At 34.8% G+C, this 19,501-nt stretch overlaps 1 long non-coding RNA gene across 1 annotated transcript; it reads right to left on the reverse strand.

Annotated features, from left to right (window-relative positions):
- Positions 1-202: 202 nt before the first annotated feature.
- Positions 203-12,694, reverse strand: LOC120365594 (uncharacterized). The gene is made up of 3 exons (XR_005580485.1): positions 12,497-12,694; positions 2,928-2,990; positions 203-565 (listed from the first exon to the last, which is right to left on the reverse strand). It is a non-coding gene; the product is annotated as an uncharacterized LOC120365594 (long non-coding RNA).
- Positions 12,695-19,501: the final 6,807 nt, after the last annotated feature.

The raw sequence follows: 19,501 nt of genomic DNA on the forward strand, positions 1-19,501 counted from the left end.
TAAGAAACCCACTGGTTTAGAGGTAGTTATACTTCTTTTTTTATTACTGAATTTTCTAATTCTCTTTATCAGTGTGTAATTTCTTGTCCACAAAGCCATTCTGGTATTTTAAAGAGCTTTATATAAGTATTTCTATTTTTTCCAGATTCTAAAATTTTACAAAAGCCTAGATTTTGCCACTTTTAAAAGACTCAACACATTGTAAATTAATGCACCATTTTCTTCTTAAAATCAGCCTTGCATAAAATGATCTGTAGCTGAACAGGAGCAATAGCAAAGGTGTGAACTATTTCAAGGAAGTGCTAACTTCAGAGCCCAAATGAGAACATTTAAATGCTAAATTTTTTAGCAACAGCAAACAGATGTTTCAACAAAATATCATTTTTTTCCTGCTTACCAAACTCCTTTTTCTCCATACATTTACTTTTTTCATTCTTCAAGCTTGGATTTTCCTGCTACTTTACCAATTTTCAGTGCCCATTCATCCTTGAAATGTTTCATTTTTACTTTTCCATCTCTCTTCCACTGCAGTAATTGCAATGGAAGTTGTGTGTATGGTTCTGCTCTAAAAAATGAATTCAGTATTAGTGACATGTACCAGGCAGATGGCACTGCAAACTGAAGGCCATTGTTTTAACCACAGTAATCCACACATCGAACAACATAGCTCAGAGTTGCCTGAACAACTATTCTCAATTCTCAATGATTAACCCTTTGGCATAAAACATAGTGCTAATTTTTAAAATGAGTGCATGATATAGGTATCTGCCCTACAATACATATTGTATTGATAACGACAATCAAACAGTTATTAGACACTATTGAATTTGAATGGCTGACAAAGTCAGAAATCTACTAAGTCAGAATTGTAAATTTCAATTAAATCTGTAATTGCATAGAAATTCACAATCAAAAAGAATACAAACGTGTCAAAGACAACGTAGGTGATTCTAATATCATCATTAGCAAATTCTGTACTCTATAGCAAACACAAAGTTCTAGTAACATAGCTCTTTAAGTATAAACAGAAATAAAATTATCCTTTCATGTCCATAAGTGATTATTTGTATTGACAATGTGCCAAGTCCAGGGTAGTTTTCCTACAATCTAAGATATCACCTCATCCCCACAAAGATCAACTGATGATTGTTTCATGAAGTTAACAAAATAAAAATGGGCCCAAGTCTCAGTACGCCTAGATTTAGGTAAGACATATCTTCCAAGTGCACTAAGAGCATGACCTTGTACAAATTTCTAAAGTTCTCTGGGCATTACTTCAGCCAGCTGTAGAAGAACTTGTAAATATCTGCAAACATCCCATGCTCTCCTAATATTTTCTGACAGAAATGACCATGGACTTTCACATCTGTAGCAAAATCCCTATGGATAATTAGAGAAATCTTGATAGTCTGTCTCAATATATCTTTAAAAGCATAAGACTCTTTGGCCGGGCGCGGTGGCTCAAGCCTGTAATCCCAGCACTTTGGGAGGCCGAGGAGGGTGGATCACGAGGTCAAGAGATCGAGACCATCCTGGTCAACATGGTGAAACCCCGTCTCTACTAAAAATATAAAAAAAATTAGCTGGGCATGGTGGCACGTGCCTGTAATCCCAGCTACTCAGGAGGCTGAGGCAGAAGAATTGCCTGAACCCAGGAGGCGGAGGTTGCGGTGAGCCGAGATAGCGCCATTGCACTCCAGCCTGGGTAACAAGGGCAAACTCAGTCTCAAAAAAAAAAAAAAAAAAGAATAAGACTCTTTATGAGTAGTTAGAAATAGAAACTTTCTCTGTGTTGTCATTTGATAGAACCCTGAACTGAGTCTCTTTCTAAATTATGATCACATCATATAACTTCACCCCACCATTAGAGTTTACTTTATACTTTAATGTGTTTTGCATATCAAGATTCTCCTTAAAGAGAAAATAATTACTTTAGGACACATCATATTTTATGTCTGCCATTAGTGAATACAGGAATGCAGATTGGTTTATAACCGAAACTTGCAAGACAGAACATAATATACACATAGGGCTAGAGCCTTGCTTTTAAGGAAGGGAAGGGGATGAAAGAAGGAAAGAACAATTTCCAGCTGCTAACTCAACTGTTTGGTGTACTAAATAGATTACATATGTCAAGGATTAATGTAGTTATGAGATGATTTGAATTTTAATTACATGAGGTAAACAATAACTGAAGGGAGATTTAATTTGAAGGGAAAAAATAGTAGAGAATGGAGCTTGACATCTTTAAATATTAGAATAACTATAATGGGATTGAGAGAGTAATATCTAAGAATTATAACCGATACAAATGGGTAGAAATTACAAGAGGAAATTAGAATGAAATGTTGGCATAAACTTCTTTATATTTGTAGTTATTTGAAGACAGAATCATGTGTTTATAGGGATAACAGTGTCTTCATTCTTAGAAATTTTATATAAAGTTTGAAAGGTCATGGTCAGAAATTTTTGTAGACAAGATGATTGCCCAAAATGAACATTTAGATTAATGTTTTGTAAAAATAGTTTTTAACCTAGTTCAAACTAATCATAACCTTTATTGGAGTATGATGTGGCAATTATAATTTAACATACTTTTACCTTTAATTTATAGTATTTTTTTCTAAACCACATCTCATAAATGAATGCCTAGCTTACCTATATGAAATATTGACTTTACATTCATAGTAAGTTAAATTTAGTACAATCCTGTCAGGAAAGCAATGTTCCTATAATAAATACGTATGAACTCTACTTGAATTATAGCAATTAATTCTTGTAACAAACATGAGGATGTACTATCATTGTCATTTTACACGAGAAAACATAACATCAGAATTGAAATAACTTATTCAAGACTATAAATTTAGAAAACAGTTATAGCCCAGTCTTATATGACTTGAGAATATTTGTCTAAAAATTCTTACTATTTCTTTCCTTAGGATGTCAAATATGCTTGGTGTTTCTTCAGCAAGCTTTCAAGCAAAGATCTTTAAAAATAGAATAGACAACAAGCTATCTAAATGATTCAGTTACTTTCTTATATGAAAACACTGGGGTGGATAAATTATCCCTGAAATTTCTTTCTGCCTTTATGATGGTAGAGATAAACTGAAAAAAAATTTAAATACAGTGAAGAAATTTGCACACTGTCATTAGATATAAAGGTTCTTGCAGTAACTTGTTAGAGAAGTCTGTGAAAAGAAGAATTGATTTTTATCAGTCTGATATTGCTCAGAGGAAATAGTCACTGCTTAACACACAAGAATGAGCTAAATTGCCTCTAAGCTGCCTTCATCTATATGAATATAGAAGCCAAATTTTAACTACTTTTCCTGGAAAGGATACATATGATGAACATTAAAATAAAATACACATGGTCTTTCAGAAATTTTAACAATTTTCTTTAAGCCAGCAACTCTGCCAATTTGCTAAGAAACAAGAATTTTAAGAAATGTTAAGTTCTAAATACCGGGCTATGAAAAAAAAAAAGTCTAGCATTACCATACATATATCAAGATGGTTTTGGATTGAGTATTTTAATTTTTTGAAATAGCCAACAGCTTGTTGAGAGATAACCTAAATTAAGAGTTGCTGCCATGGGAATAATTCCATTTTCCCACTCACTGACATTGTCTAACATTAAATCTGCATTCATTATGGACCAGTGAGATATGCAGTTTTAGTTATTTTTGTCCCATTGTAGAAAAATAGTAGAAACTATTAAATGTAGACAGAAGAATTCTACCCTTAATGCAATGAAGCACTAATAAATCATAGAGTAACAGTGTAGACTTAGTCTTATCCACTTTTCAAATTTTTGTTATTTTATTAGTAGCTATTTCATATAAACCTTATGCTGAAATCACATTCTATGGGGTTTGAGGGACTATCAGATTAACTCAAGCTGTCTTTTCCAAAAAGTAAAACATAAAAATGTAGTGTCAATGGTTTTAAATAATTATGTGGTCAGAATCCACAAATGAGGCCACTAATTTCTCTTTTATTGACTGATTAATTTTCTTTTACTTTCCTTTACATTATTGGAGAAAAGCTTATCTTCATTTATAAATATAAATTGCAGGCACTGTAAAGCTCTTCAGTTAATTAAGGATTTCTGGTAAAATGCTCAGGAATTATGCTTGAAACCCATCATATTGATTCTTTCTGCTACCTGAGCTCATGGAGATGTTCTGAGAGCATGACATATACTTTCTGAACACTCCTAAGTGAAAGCTGTCTAATTACCCTAAATAAATACTTCCAAAATATTGTTTTTGTATGCTCTTCTTTCCTTCATTACTTTGTCTTGCATCTCAGAAATAGAACCAGTATGTTGGAGAAGGAGAAAAAAAAAATGGAGCCAACAATTTATATCACTCCTCCTTAAACTATGTAATGTGAATATTTAGTATTTCCAGAATTCCTTAAAGTTTGAAACAATTAACTAGGCAATTATATTATTGATAAATCATAGGTCTTCTTCCATCCTACTTTAGTTACATTCAGTAAGAACCTAATACTTTCTTTTTCAAAATCTGCAGTTTAATCTGAGATATTAATTCATTTAGGGAGTCAAGTCTGCAGTGAGCCATGATTGCGCCACTGAACTCCAACTTGGGCAACAGAGCAAAAGTCTGTCTCAAAAAAATAAATAAAATATTAAATAAATAAATATAAACAACATTTTAATATGTAATACATATTTGAATATATCTTAGTGGGTTTTTTAGAATAAATATCAAGTGATAATGCATAGTCCATAAATACATGATTGAATGATTGCAGATAGTGATCATAATATCTTGATGGAGAAGAAATCAGATTTTCCTTAAGGTTAACATTTAAAAAACACAATTGTTTACACAAAATTTAGAGAAAATACAAAACTAGCTAAATGTACACCATCTAGAAGCTAAAGTCACTCATTGGCTACTTAAAACAATGCCATATATTCCAACAGCTGGACACATGTCAACAGAGACAAGGAACAGCTGATAATAGATGAGTCTTCCTTTTCTTTTCTTTTTTTTTTTTTTTAGGTTTTCAGCATGTTAGATGAGAGCCATTTCATGTTAGGAATAATGATGTCTCTTGTTTATGCCATTCCTTCCTTCTTTTCTCCCTCAGTATCTTTCTCACTTCTTTCCCTCCCTACCTCTCTCTCTCCCTCCTTTCCTTCTTGATTGATGATTGCTATTTCATTGCTAGGCTTTATACTAACAAGCAAGATACAGCAGAGAATGCAACAGTTGTGTCTCTGTTCCTCACAGAATTTAGAGTCTAAAGTGGGAGGCAGACATCTATCAAATTTGCATACAAAAACTTTACAATTTTGTACATTTTAAATTATATAATATTATGGTAAGTACCATGGAGCCAATAGCCAAATATTTTTAAATAGATTAACAGTAGCAGCAACTACAGCAACAGGATTTGATAGAATAACTGAAGAAGGCTTTTCTAAGAAAACACTTAAATTGACACTTGAATGATGATGAGGAGACATCCATGAAAAAGAAAGACTGTGGGTATGGGAGAGAATGATTCATTCAAGAGAACAGCATAAACAAACAGAATCAAAGACTCCAATATGTGAAAGATTAGCAGTGTGGATAGATGGTAGTGAGTAAGTAGAAGAGTGAATTGGCTTGAAGTTAGAGAAATAAACATAGGCCATATTAGGCAGGTCTTGCAATTTAAATTAAAGCATTTGAATTCTGGTCTAAGTGCAATGCAGAACATCTAAAAGGGTAGGCAAAGGAGTTATATGATCTATTTTATATTCATTTTAAATATCTCTAATTTTTGTAAGAAAAGTGAGCAATAATGAAAGGGAGAACTACCTAGTGGCCTATTCAACTCATTCAAGTTGGTGTTGGTGGCTAAGACTAGTGAAACAGAGAGGTAGGGAACTGTAAAGAATGAAAGCTCCGTTTTAGAGGCACTTTAGCAGGATTAGCAATAAATGATATGAACATTTTTTGAGAGGAAAGAGTAGATTCTTCGGTACGTAGCTTGTGTAACTTAGCAAAGCCATTCACTAAAATGAGGATGACTAGCTGGGAGAGAGGCAAGTTGAAATGGGAAAATGAAAAATCTGTCGTTGGGTATGTCTAATTTTAAAATAGTTTTTTGGTTTTTGGATTGTCTATACATAAAAGAAAGACTTAGGACGCTGATGAAATATAATTTAATAGAAATATAGTCTTGGGAAGGAAATGTGTATCTGATAGCTTCCTCGGACTGCCACAACAAATTATTATAAACTAGGGGACTCTGAAAAACAGAAGTTTATACTCTCACGTCGTTGGAGGCTACATGTCCAAATTTGAGGAAATGGCAAGGCCTTGCTTCCTCTGAAGCCTCAAGAAGAGAATCCTTGCTTTTTTCTTCCATCTTCTGGAGGACTAGGTGTCCTTTGGTTTGTTGAAGCATAACTAAAATTTATGCCTCCATTCTTACATGGCCTGTGTGCTTCTGTGTCTTTATGTCACATTCTGCCCTATGTATGTGTGTCTCTCTCCTTTTCTTGTAAGGATACCACTTATGTTGGATTAAGAGCCCACTTTACTCCAATATGACCTCACCTTAACTATTAACATCTGCAGTGACACTACAGTGACGTTTCACTTAGTAATAGAGACACAATCTGAGAAATGCATTATTAGGTGATTTTGTCATTGCATGATCATAGCGTGTACTTACATAGTTAGTATAGCCTACTGCAAACCTAGAATACATGGTATATCCTATTGCTCCTAGGCTACAAACTTGGAGTGTCATTGTGCTGAATATTTTAAGCAATGGTGACACAATGGTATCTGTGCCTCTAAACATATCTAAACATAGAAAACATACAGTTAAAATATGGTATAATCTTAATGGACCACTGTTCTATTTGAGATCTGTCACTGACCAAAATGTTGTTATGTGGTATAAGATTTTATTTCCAAATAAGGTAACATTTGAGGTATTGAAAGTCAGGGCTTCAGTATATCTTTTTGTGAGACACAATTCAATTCATAATGGTCATCTATCAAGAGAACATAGAGAGAAAAGAAATAAAGACTGGAGAGGAACATTTGTGGAATTTTAACATGGAGAATTCTTTTGGTGGAGACAATGATAAAGGTTGTGTAGTGTTAGCTAGAAGGAAGTCAGCCTGTATTTCCACCACATTAAACTAAGAGAATGATTTAAGGTAGGAATGGTGAAGACCTTCAAGTCTATTGTGAGGAGTAAGAGGAAGACAGAAATAGTCCTCAGTGAAAAATTTAATCACTGCTGTTTATAATTATTATCCTGATCATTAGTAAAATATTAAATCATGTCAACTCAACATTATTTAATAAAGCAAGAAAATGTGATGTATATTAAAAGAATTAACAGAGAAATTATTATTAATAATATTGTTATGTGATTTATGTGTTGGTGTGCTCTGGACACTTAATAATGAATAACAGCCAATTTCTAAAATTAAAGGGATTGTCCGTGGCTAATTAGCCTTCTGTTCTCTATGTATATGTTGGAATGGGGAAACTCTCCATCCAGCTAACTCTGGAAGAAAATAAATTGGGACTTTGATTTTAAAGTATGAACAAAAATACATTCTATTGTCCCTGGTGATATATATGTAGAAAATAAGGCAAATAAAAATGTGACAAGATAATATAAAAGCTTATCTGTATAATCTAGAAATTGAGGGTTTTTAAAAGTAATTATAAAATGTTGAAAAGAATGTAAGAAAATATAGGAATACTTGGATATGTAAAAAATATCTAAAATATGGCAAGAGATGTAAGCAGCCTCAACTGTCAAAAAATTTGACCTAGTATTTCCAATGCTAAAACTTACAATACATAAGAATTTCTATTAAATTAATTTTACAATAACAAAATATGAAAGACTTGGGGTAGATACAAGACAGAGAAAATAATTTAAGACAAATATGTGTATTATGAAAGTAAAATCATATTATCTTATTTAAGTAAAATCATGTGTGTAGTATATATATATACGTATAAAGACAAGTATACAACTATACGAATACTACTTAATTTAGGGAGATAAGAACAAGTTTACCTTCCTTAACATAGTAATACATGTAATTTGAACATAAAACAGAGAAAAGTAAAAAATGTTGTGAAAAACTGAGCAGATCCAGCTTTCCCAGGTATTTTTTGGGTTGTTCAGTTCACTCTATTTTGTACAAGCTTTTAAAATCTACCAAACACTCATGATCCTTCTCTGAGCTAGGGTTTAAAAATGAAAACTATACTTGCTCTCATAGGACTGGTATTCTGATGGTCAAACAGATCTAAAAACAAGTGCATTCTTTTCTACTGTAATAAATAAGCACCAGAATGGGAATCAAAAACTTAATAAAAATTTTTTATAACTCTCTTTTCTTTCGTCAACTCATACATATCTTGGTCTGAGACAATGTTTATTCCTAAACTGCAAATCTTGTCTTAAAATAAATGAAAAAGTGAAATATACAGGATATTTAAAGGTTGTATTAATAAATGAAAGCAGTAATAAAAATTAAGTTTCATAGACATGTAAATAAAACATGGAGATCACAAGAAGGTATGTATTTTAATTAATACATGCATTTTCACTGTATTAAAAATGTAACTCCATATTTCTCATGATATTGTATACATATGGCTCAATATGGTAAGATGTAATTCATTAGGACAGGTTAATAGAATGTTCTATTGAATCCAAGTTACAGTGCATGTCATTTATGTGCCATTGTTTAGGAGAGGAAAACCTCAAATTAGTTCCTAAGCAAATTGGGTAATTTCTCTAGCTCTCCAAAACAACCAAATGAAGAACAATAATCTACAGCATTGCTTTTTCTGTATTACAGGCAATGAAATAAGCAGAAAAGTAATAAAAACCATGACAAATATGGTTTCACATTTATTCAGTATAGTTCTAAAATACTCCACAAGAAGATCTATAGAACTGAGGAAGTGGAAAATATTCTCCCATCACGTTCTTGTACTCTCTATATAAAACTGGTTTTAAGGAGGAATTGCTCAGTTAATAGTTTCTATAGAAGCAGTTTAACCAGTTTCCTAGGGAGCATAGTTGCTTAGGAAACTCAGATATACTATGGCACAGAGGCTGTGACTAGACACCTGCTGGTGCACACAGTTTTGCACTGCCACTTTTACCCATTTCTTCTCTCTCTCCTGGCTGTGCTCTCATATGGCAGAAGTGCAAAGCTGGGAAATCAGTGCAGTTCTTGGCACTGGGTGGAGAAAATAAAATTGCTCATCGGTTTACTATAAACCCTGCCTTTGGTAGATAAATTGTTTTGAGGGCAAATTAGGCAACATTTTTTTCTACTCTGCAAACACCTTCTATTGATCATTGGAATACTCTCTTGAGGATTTACCATAATTATATTCTTTGGAAGTCCTAGCACATTAAGAAATGGTAATTGAATTTCATGAGAGCCATTTTCAAATCTCTGCCCATTTCAGAAAATAAAAAACCAAGAGCATAGGTATACACGTCAGGGTAGTTTCCTTAAAAAATTACATGTTTTCTTTGAAATAAATAATTCATAAATATTAAATATAGGTTAGGGTACCCCTTTGAGATATTTGGGACAATAAGTAATTCTGTTTTTATAAAAATAAAAAAATTATTTTTATACAAAATAAAAGTTGTTTGAACACCAAATTTCATATGTGTTTCTCCTTCTATTTATATAAATGGGTTTTATAATGGCTTTTGTAGATTGGCACCTAATTTTCAGTTGATATCCTTTTAAAATGTGAAATAATGACGGTAATGTGGGAACATGTTCTGGAAACGTGACTTGTGGTCTCTGCACACCGGGCTGCCACATTTAGCAGCTGTTCAGTAGACATGAGGAACTAAGCAAAAGAACACAAGCCATTGGACTGGGGACCCCTAGATGACACAGCATTACAAAAAGAGACAAAAAAATAAACTTTGCAATTAACCAAGGACAATCCCTTAGGTCTGAGGCTCAGCATTATCCATGGCTTCTGCATTCTGTCTGTGAAGCTTTTAGACACAGGCAATCACAACTTTCTCTCACAAATGTTCTATTGTAGCAGATTGCAGTAAAAGTACTGATGTTTTAGCAGTCAACAATCTCAGACATTCAGAGAGTAGGAGAAAGAGTGGCCTAAATACTGAATTCACATTACTATAGAGTTAAAGTGGAGTTTAAATAGTTTTACCTAATGTTTAACTTTCCAATTAATTTTGTGTGCTGTGAAAGTTAATGGAATCCTGAGACCCTATTGTTACCCCACTGCATGCTTAGAATACCAATCACACTTCTGATTAGCATCTTCTTTTAGTGTCAAGATTTCCCTGGACATAAAACACGCATGGGTATTTCCATCTTTCTAAGAGAAAAAAAAGCAAAGGTCTTACAGTGGCCTACATGCCCCTAGGCAATCTGGCCTCTCTTTCTTGCCTCCCCTTTGCACCCTGCCCTGGCCTTCACATTCTTTCCTTATGTGCTCTGCATGTTCCTGCCTCAGATTCTTTGACTTTTTATTCTTTCTGTCTTGAAAACTCATCCCCGAATAGTTGATGGTTCACTTCCTGAGTTCCTTCAGGAGGCTACTGAAATGTCATCTTAAGAATGCCGTTTTCTATTCCCTTGTCTAGATGCCAATCCTCAGCCCTCTTTATCCCTTTTAACTCCCTTTACCTTTCTAATCATTTTCTTCTTAGCATGCATCACTACATGACATATACATTAATTATTTTGTTCCATCTACCAAACAGAATATAAGTTGCAAGAAGTCAGAGACTCTTTATCTTATTCACTGCTGTACTCTAAACATCCACAAAACTTCCTGGAACCTAGTAGAAGATGATCAGCATAATAGTGGTTTGGATGAATAAAGAGATCTCTACAAGTAACAAGCAGGATATTGTTCATAATCCTCTGGAGTTACCTTAGATAACCTAATTACTTTCTCAGATTTTCTGGTTGTCTCTTTTCATGAAAGAGAGCAGAGAACAGGCTTGCAAGTATTTCTCAATAACAGATATTCATCTTTCAAGTGACAGCCCATTGTATCAAAGGACAGTTTATCAATTCTTCTTGAGGACTTTAAAATTAAACATAGGCAACTCTTTGTCTTATTAATTGACATTGAGGCTTTCAGGGGAAAAAATGCTGAAAATAACCAAAGCATGCTAATCTATGTGTTAATAGTCTATGCTATGGGACACAGTCTGCTTTGTTTGTTTGCTACTTTGAAAAATCAGATGTTAGACGTATGTTCATTGTGGTGCTGTTTACAATAGCAAAGACCTGGAACCAACCCAAATGTCCATCAGTGATAGACTGGACCAAAAAAAATGTGGCACATATACACCATGGAATACTATGCAGCCATAAAAAATGACATATTCATGTCCTTGGTAGATACATGGATGAATCTAGAAACCATCATTCTCAGCACACTGACACAAAAACAGAAAACCAAACACCACGTTTTCACTCATAGGCAGGTGATGAACAATGAGAACACTTGGACACAGGGAAGGGAACAACACTCACAGGGCTAAATGGGGGCAGGGTGGAGGGGAGGGGAGGGGAGGGACAGCAAGTGGGGGTGCGGAGGATGTGAAGGGATAACGGATAACACCAGGAGAAATGCCTGATGTAGGTGACAGGGGGAGAGGGGGGATGGAGACAGCAAACTACCATGGCATGTATGCACCTTTGTAAGAATCCTACAGGATGCAGGATGTGCACATGTACCCCAGAGCCCAAATACAATTTTTTTTAAAAAAAAGAGAAAAATATCAGGTGTTAGAAATAAGTATATTATTGCTGTAATGATTTAAACAATACTAAAGAAAGATTGGGGGCAGGGAATAAAGCTTCTTGTCTTAGCTTGGATTTCCTCAAAAGTAGCCTTGAGATGAGGTGTTGTGTGCAGATAGTTTGAGAAGTGATGCCGGGTGCAGGGAGGAAGAATGAGGGAGAGTGAGGCAGGGAGGAAGAAAAAACCAACACCAATGTGCATTATTGAGTTTATTGTTATGAGCAACAGATGCTTCTAGGAAGCATATAGGATGCTTTTCAAGATTGTCCAATCAAATAATTTATCCATCAGCTTTCACTTCAATTGATCAATAATTGTTTCTTCAGGGTGTTTATTCCTGTTTTTTTGTTTTGTTTTTTTTTTTTTTTTGAGTTGCACTTGGTATGGGGCCTTCCTGCTTTGTCCTTGGCAGAAATTACGGGGGAGAAATAGGGGATGGACAGCTGGGATATTAGTGATAAAGGGAGGAAAAACGTGCCCTGCACTCAATCCATATGCACCCTGCATTAAACCTTGTCGATTACTTTAGTCTTCACAGTCTCTCCAAATGGCTTAATATGCAATTTGTCATTAGCAAAATAAGCAACAGAAGCTATAGTCATCTTTACTGCAACTGGTCCCCAGATTTTTAGTGATATTTTTCATCTCACATTTCCACCACCAATTCTAGATATGCCACCCCTTCAAGCAGCATTTCATCTACTCTTTGTTGCTTGCCTGATGGAGTTACCCAGACCTTCATCTCTGAGAAGTCTAAACCCTTGAGATTCTTAACCCTAGCTTCAATTGCTCCAATTGTCTTTTCATCATTATACCAGGCATGGAAGACCACCAGAGGCCCAAGAGGATGTTCTGATGTCAACACAGTCTCCCTGACACTGTTAGGTAATTCAGAGCCCTGTTCTACTTTGTCCCCTATTAGAAATGTTTCTAAACCCTTGAGATACTTCACCCTAGCTTCAATTGTTCCAATTGTCTTTTCACCATTATACTAGGCATGCAAGACCACCAGAGGCCCAAGAGGATGTTCTGATGTCAACACAGACTCCCTGACACATGTAATACAGAGCCCTGTTCTACTTTGTCCCCTATTACAAATGTTCCCACCACTCATGCCTCAGAAACCAAGATGTCTAATCCAGCAGAGCCTAAGATTTCAGAGGAAGAAAGAATAAATTCCTCACAGGTGACTGGCAGTGGTAGTGAAAAAGGCCAGTCTTCTTTCATCACTAAACTTGTATGTTCTACTACTGGATTCACAGACACATGAATGTTCATAGCAGCACTGTTTACAATAGCAAAGACCTGGAACCAACCCAAATGCCCATTGATGATAGACTGGATTGGGAAAATGTGGCACATATACACCATGGAATATTATACAGCCATCAAAAACGATGAGTTCACGTCCTTTGTAGGGACATGGATGAACCTGGAAACCATCATTCTCAGCAAACTGACACAAGAGCAGAAAATCAAACACTGCATATTCTCACTCATAGGCGGGTGTTGAACAATGAGAACACATGGACACAGGGAGGGGAGCACTACACACTGGGGTCTGTTGGGGGGAAATGGGGGAGGGACGGGGTGGTGGGGAGGTGGGGAGAGATGGCATGGGGAGAAATGTCAGATATAGGTGAAGGGGAGGAAGACACAAATCACACTGCCATGTGTGTACCTATGCAACAATCTTACATGTTCTTCACATGTGCCCCAAAACATAAAATGCAATTAAAAAAAAAGAGAAATCATTTCAATGCATAAACTGAATTCTTGTAGACAACACTGAAACCCTGAGGAGTGTTTTGTTAGATATGGTACCTTAGTTAAGTCTTTAATAAGACATCCCCTTATACCATTAGCCAGGTAGTTCTGGATAATATTACATAGGATAGAATCAGTGGATCTTATAGTCATGTTTTCATTGTCACCCTATCTCTTTTCTATAAAATGGAACTTTTAAACTGAAGTGATGTCACATATTATAAGTCTTAAATGTTGGTGTTGTCAGTAAAACTATGGGCAGGAAAGGCAAATCAGTAGTAAAGTAAGAGCTAATTCTGTTTTGGATGAAACGTTTCCCTCCAGGATACAAGGCCTGGAAATAATTACCTTGCCATGAGTGACTGAATTAATTTCCTTGGAACCATCAGCACCATTTCATGGGCTCAAGCACTGATAACTGTTTTGTAAACTTTAGATTTTCAAACCTCAGTAGAAGGTAGATATGGTTTTTTTGAAAAGAAACTTAAGCCATTGGGCCCATGCATAGCTTGCCTTCCTGCTGCCACATTTATTGTATTCATGGCTTCTTCCACAAACACTGGGTGGTCAAGAACATAAGCTGGCTGATGCCCACTGAAAGAGTCATCCTGTCTATATGGTTTTGGAACATGTCCTGTGTGATGTATGAACTGTAGTGGTCAACTTGAGGCAGAAAAATCTTTTTTTTTTTTTTTTTTTTTTGAGATGGAGTCTCACTCAGCCACCCAGGCTGGAGTGCAGTGGAGTGATCTTGACTCACTGCAACTTCTGCCTCCTAGGTTCAAGCAATTCTCCTGCCTCAGCTTTCCATGTAGCTGTGAGCAGATATGTGCCACCATACCTGGCTAATTTTTGTACTTTTCACAAAGACAGGGTTTGGCTATGCTGGCCAAGCTGGTCTCAAACATCTGACTTCAGGTGATCCACCTGCCTTAGCCTCCCAAAGTGCTAGGATAAGAGGCATGAGCCACCATTCTCAGCCTTGAGGCACAAAAATCTTAACTACCATAAATCTGAGTACCCCTCCTCCAGACCTCTCTGATTCTGAACTCTTATTCTCATTCCTTTCAAGGAGCTCATCAATTGACTAGACAAGTGAGTGACCAAGTCACTCCTTCAAGGTCTACTTACAATGAGGATTCCCCTTCTCACCAGCCTTTAGTGTCAATCCTTGTTTTGTGTTGAATGTGGCTCCCCAAATTATTAAGTTGGTGAAAAATTATGGCAGTTTTTTAATTACTTTCAATGGCAAAAGCCACATTACTTTGGCACTAGCCTATATATGTTGAAGTTATAACCCTTGGGACCTGTGACTGTGACCCTAATCCAGTAACTGGTGCCTTTATAAGAGAAAGGAAGGAAAGATTTGGACATGGAGACACACACAGGTATTATGCCACATGATAACAGAGGCAGAGACTGGAGCAATGTAGCTGTAAGATAAGACATGTCTAGGATTTCTGACAACCACCAGAAGCTAGGATGAGGCACGGAAGGCTTATTTTCTACAGCTTTCTGAGAGAGTGGCCCTGCTGATGCCTTGATTTCAGAGTTCTAGTTTCCAGGACAGTGAAAAAACAAATTTCTGTTGTTTTAAACCACCCAGACTATGGTACATTTTTACAGGAGCCCTAGCAAATGAATAAACTTCTCATTGTTCTGTCTTGCAGTGGTTTTATATTTTCAGCTTGTATTAATCAGGCCAACCCATCTGTCAACTAAGCTTATGTCAGCCATGAAGCCAGAGACGTGAGCTGAGAAGTCTCTTTCTCAAAGAGACTTCTCAGCTCACGTCTCTGGCTTCAACAATATCTGGGCTACCTGCTTGTGTAACTTACCTGTGCTCTCTAGATGTGCTCTGGCCAGTTCCAGAAAGTACCATTTTAATTGCACAATGGATTACCTCTACTGCCACCTGACCTTATGATTTTGTAAACTGATAACACCAGGATAACAATGAGGATAGTCATTGCCCAGTATCTGGTGTTGGGCAGAGTTGCAGCCAACAGTCTGATTACATAGCCACTTGATTTTTTGTGATCAGGAATTCAGTCACATAGCAGGAACTATTTTAAACACAAAGAATATGAGTTGCAACCTCCATTTGGAGCTTTCCAGAGACCTCATATAGCTGCTCTGTCTAATACAGATACCTTTAGCATCATTGCAAATACTGAGTCATGCAATCAAGGTCAGGGTTTCTTGTACAATACCTTGAAATTGTTTGCAAAGTCTTTTCTGCTCCTTGAGCTAAATTTTACTAAAGATAATTTTTTTTTATCCTTTAAATTCAAGAATTTATTCTTTTTCTAGAGCTCCACGCCTCTACACAGAAAACAGATCTATGAAAAGCTTCAGTCATTGGGCAGTTTAGATTTTCAAGGTCAAGTTTGTTTCTCTCATCTTTCAAATTCTGTAGTCACATGGGTTTGACCAAGTCAGGGTCTTCTCTGTAGATTCCTCTATCTGTAGCCATCAGTTTTCTGATCAGTTGTGTCCCAAAATACTGCTGAGAGATAGGGGACATTTTGCTGATTACAAGTTTCATTTAACTTTTGATCTTAACTCAGGAGCTCCAGTCAGACTTTTTCTGAATTCATAAGTGCCATTAATAAAGTGCTAGCTTGAGTCATTCTCTGTAAATATTCCTTTTGGATAAATCTCCATCAAGAGAAAGATGTCCCTGCATCTATGGACATAAACACCATAAAATCTCAAGAAAAGTTAATCTTTAACAATACAGTTCTATCTTCTCCTTTAAAATAAGTAAATGTTAAAGTACTCTGAAGAAATGTATATGGCTTCCTGCAACAACTAGTTTTTTATCATGTAAATATATATATATATATTTATATAAAATGTATCATATATGTATATATGATATAAATGTATATCATATATAATCTGTATATATATATATATATATATATGAGGATAATATTAAATATTTGGTATCATTTCTCAGAAGAAAACCTTGAGGAAATTTTTTTTTATAATTAGTTTTGAATTTGTAGTGTATTAAATCCATTCACTTTGGCAGCATGTTTCCCAAAAAATTCTGAAGTATTGATAAATAATTAAGTCCATATATGTATATGCTGGCATAATTCACTCTGAATGGCAAGTATGTATCATGTGGAGTCATATATATATATGGATCTCTGGAACTAAGATCCAACTCATGATATATATATATGTGTATATACACATACACACACACACACACACACACACGTGCGTATTCTTATATAATACACATGTGTATTAATATACATATATATGTATATATGAACACACACATATATAAATATACATGTATATGTGTGTATTAATATATATTTTAATTACATAAATTAATAATTGTTGAAGGAATATATATAATACAAATATATATTATCTATATTACATAATATATATTATATATCATATATATTATATAACATATATAATATATATATAGTTATATATGATATATATATTATATAATATATATATTCCTTCAATAACTATTACTTTGCCATTTAATGTCCCAGGGGTATTAGTTTAAATTCTCTTGCAGAAAAGGCTTCCTTTCCTTTTATTAAGAAAAAGCATTCTTAAAGTTCCCATTTAGCTCTTAGGCTTTACACTCATATATGCTCCAGCATAATGCGACCCTCATGTCATATGTTCTTGCTATTCAGAGTGAAATTATGCCAACAAATACATATATGGACTTAAAGTTTTATCATAAGTTCAGAGATTTTTGGTAAAAATGCCCTAAAAATGAATGCATTGGTATACTAAGAAGTCAAAACTAATTATAAAAATAATTTTTCCTCGAAGTTTTCTTCTGAGATATGCTACCAAAAAATGCAATATTTGCTTTTAATCTATTTCTGCATATTACTTTAAAATGCATAACAAATATGTCTATCATTTGTTAGTAAGAATGCCATGTTTTCTTCTAGAGTACGTAGGCAGTAGTTGGGCAAGGTGTGATATTTCTAGAGCTTAAAAATAACAGTTCAAAAATTTTATGATATAAGCTTTTAGGTTGAAAATATATGAGCCCTTCAAATTGGTTTTTAGATCCTAAAGAAGTATAGTTCTTTGTAAATACTTTCCTGTATAATTTTCAATATAATTGTTTGTATATATTTTAACATTTTTGTTTTGGGTCACTTTCTTCATTCTTATGTTTAATCTTTTTGTCTTTACTGCTGTCACCCAAAAATGTATTTCAAGTTAGAGGGAAGGGTATGGTGTACTTTTTGTCTCCCCGTTCTCACCTCTGTCTTCCTTTCTCTCTCCTTTTACCTCCACCCCCTTCATTTCTTCACTTAATTCTCTTGAAACACTGTTTATTGATTTTTCATTTTGTGCTATGAAGGTACCACTCAAAGACCAAAAGTCTTCTCAACCAAATTCAACACCTTTTTCTTACCACATCAAGTATTTTTTTTAAAACCAGATTCCTCTTTGTTCCCTAATTAAAAGAATAGAATATTAATTTGTCTTTATTCTAGGAATACATGACACCTAAACAATACTACTTGCTGTAATTATAACTATATATTTTTAAAGTAATAAAATATGCTTTTACACGTTTCTGATTCTCATTTCCAGAGATGCAACTCATTCACATGCAAGCCGTTAAGATCTTCAGAACACTTTACTTGGTATATTCCAAGGCAATTGCTGAAACCACATGTTCATCCACACACACAGCTACACTGCTAAAATATGTAACTACAAATGTGCATTTTCTAACTTGCTGTTATTAACTTGACTGTAATAGGCAAGATTCTCTAATGGTCTCCCAAAGTTTCACCCCTGGACATCCGGTATATTCCTTGAGTGTGGACTTAACGTATGGATGAGATATATCTCCCTTTATAAAGCTACTAATTAGCTGATTTTGAGTTAATCAAAAGGAAAATAATCTTGGATGGGGTCCACATAGCCAGCTAAACCTTTAAAAAAAGTGAAACATTAGAGACGTGCTTTCCTGCTGCACTTGAATATATAGGCTCTGTGAGTTCTGCAGTGGTGAGGAGTTGAATTCGTTTAACAATCAGAAAACTTGAAGTGGACCCTGAGCCTCAGATAAGCCCCCAGTCCTGGCTGACATCTTGATGCAGCTGTTTGGGAAACAAAGTAGAGAATACCACAAAGGCTTGCAAAAATGTTTGATGTACAGAACTTTGAGATGTGAAAGGATGTTGTTTTAAGCAACTCAATTTGTGGCAATTTGTTATACATCAGTGAAAAATGAGCACACTGAAATGTGGAAGGAAGAAGCTCACAAATACATATGACTGCATTTTTTCAACATTCTAACAAAATTGATTTCCATTAAAAAGTGATTATTAAAATATTAATAGCAGTTGTAACATACAGAATCTGTTTTTTATATATGCTGCCTCACTTAATTGCTAAAAAAAAACTCTATGAGGGAGGCATTAGACATTTAAATTTATAAGCCATACAGGGAGGATTAGGGAATTTAGGCATCTTATTAAAAGTGGCAAAGCTAGTGTGTGATGTTGACTGGGAGGTATGTGGAAAATCCCTCAGACAGACAAAACTCTTTTCTGTGGTTTCCAAGTCCATACTATTTTCACTTGAGTACATTGCATTTCATTATTTATAGGAAATTACATACAAGTTGTCCTCTCTTGCACTGAGTTGCTAAGATCAATAAAGTAGTTACCTATAATGAAAGACCTTAAAATCAAGTAGAATAAGCAGATATAAATTCAATAACATTTTCCAAGGTCTAAAATGAAGTAAATGCTATATTTTGGGGTTATATGCTGGTGGGATTAGAAAATACTTAGAGAAGCCATGACAACTGAGTTAAGCCTTAAATACTCTGAATGATATTTCAGGTAGGAAAAATTGGA

The sequence above is a fragment of the Saimiri boliviensis genome, chromosome 16 (genome assembly GCF_048565385.1).
Source record: "Saimiri boliviensis isolate mSaiBol1 chromosome 16, mSaiBol1.pri, whole genome shotgun sequence".
Taxonomy (NCBI): Eukaryota; Metazoa; Chordata; class Mammalia; order Primates; family Cebidae; genus Saimiri; species Saimiri boliviensis.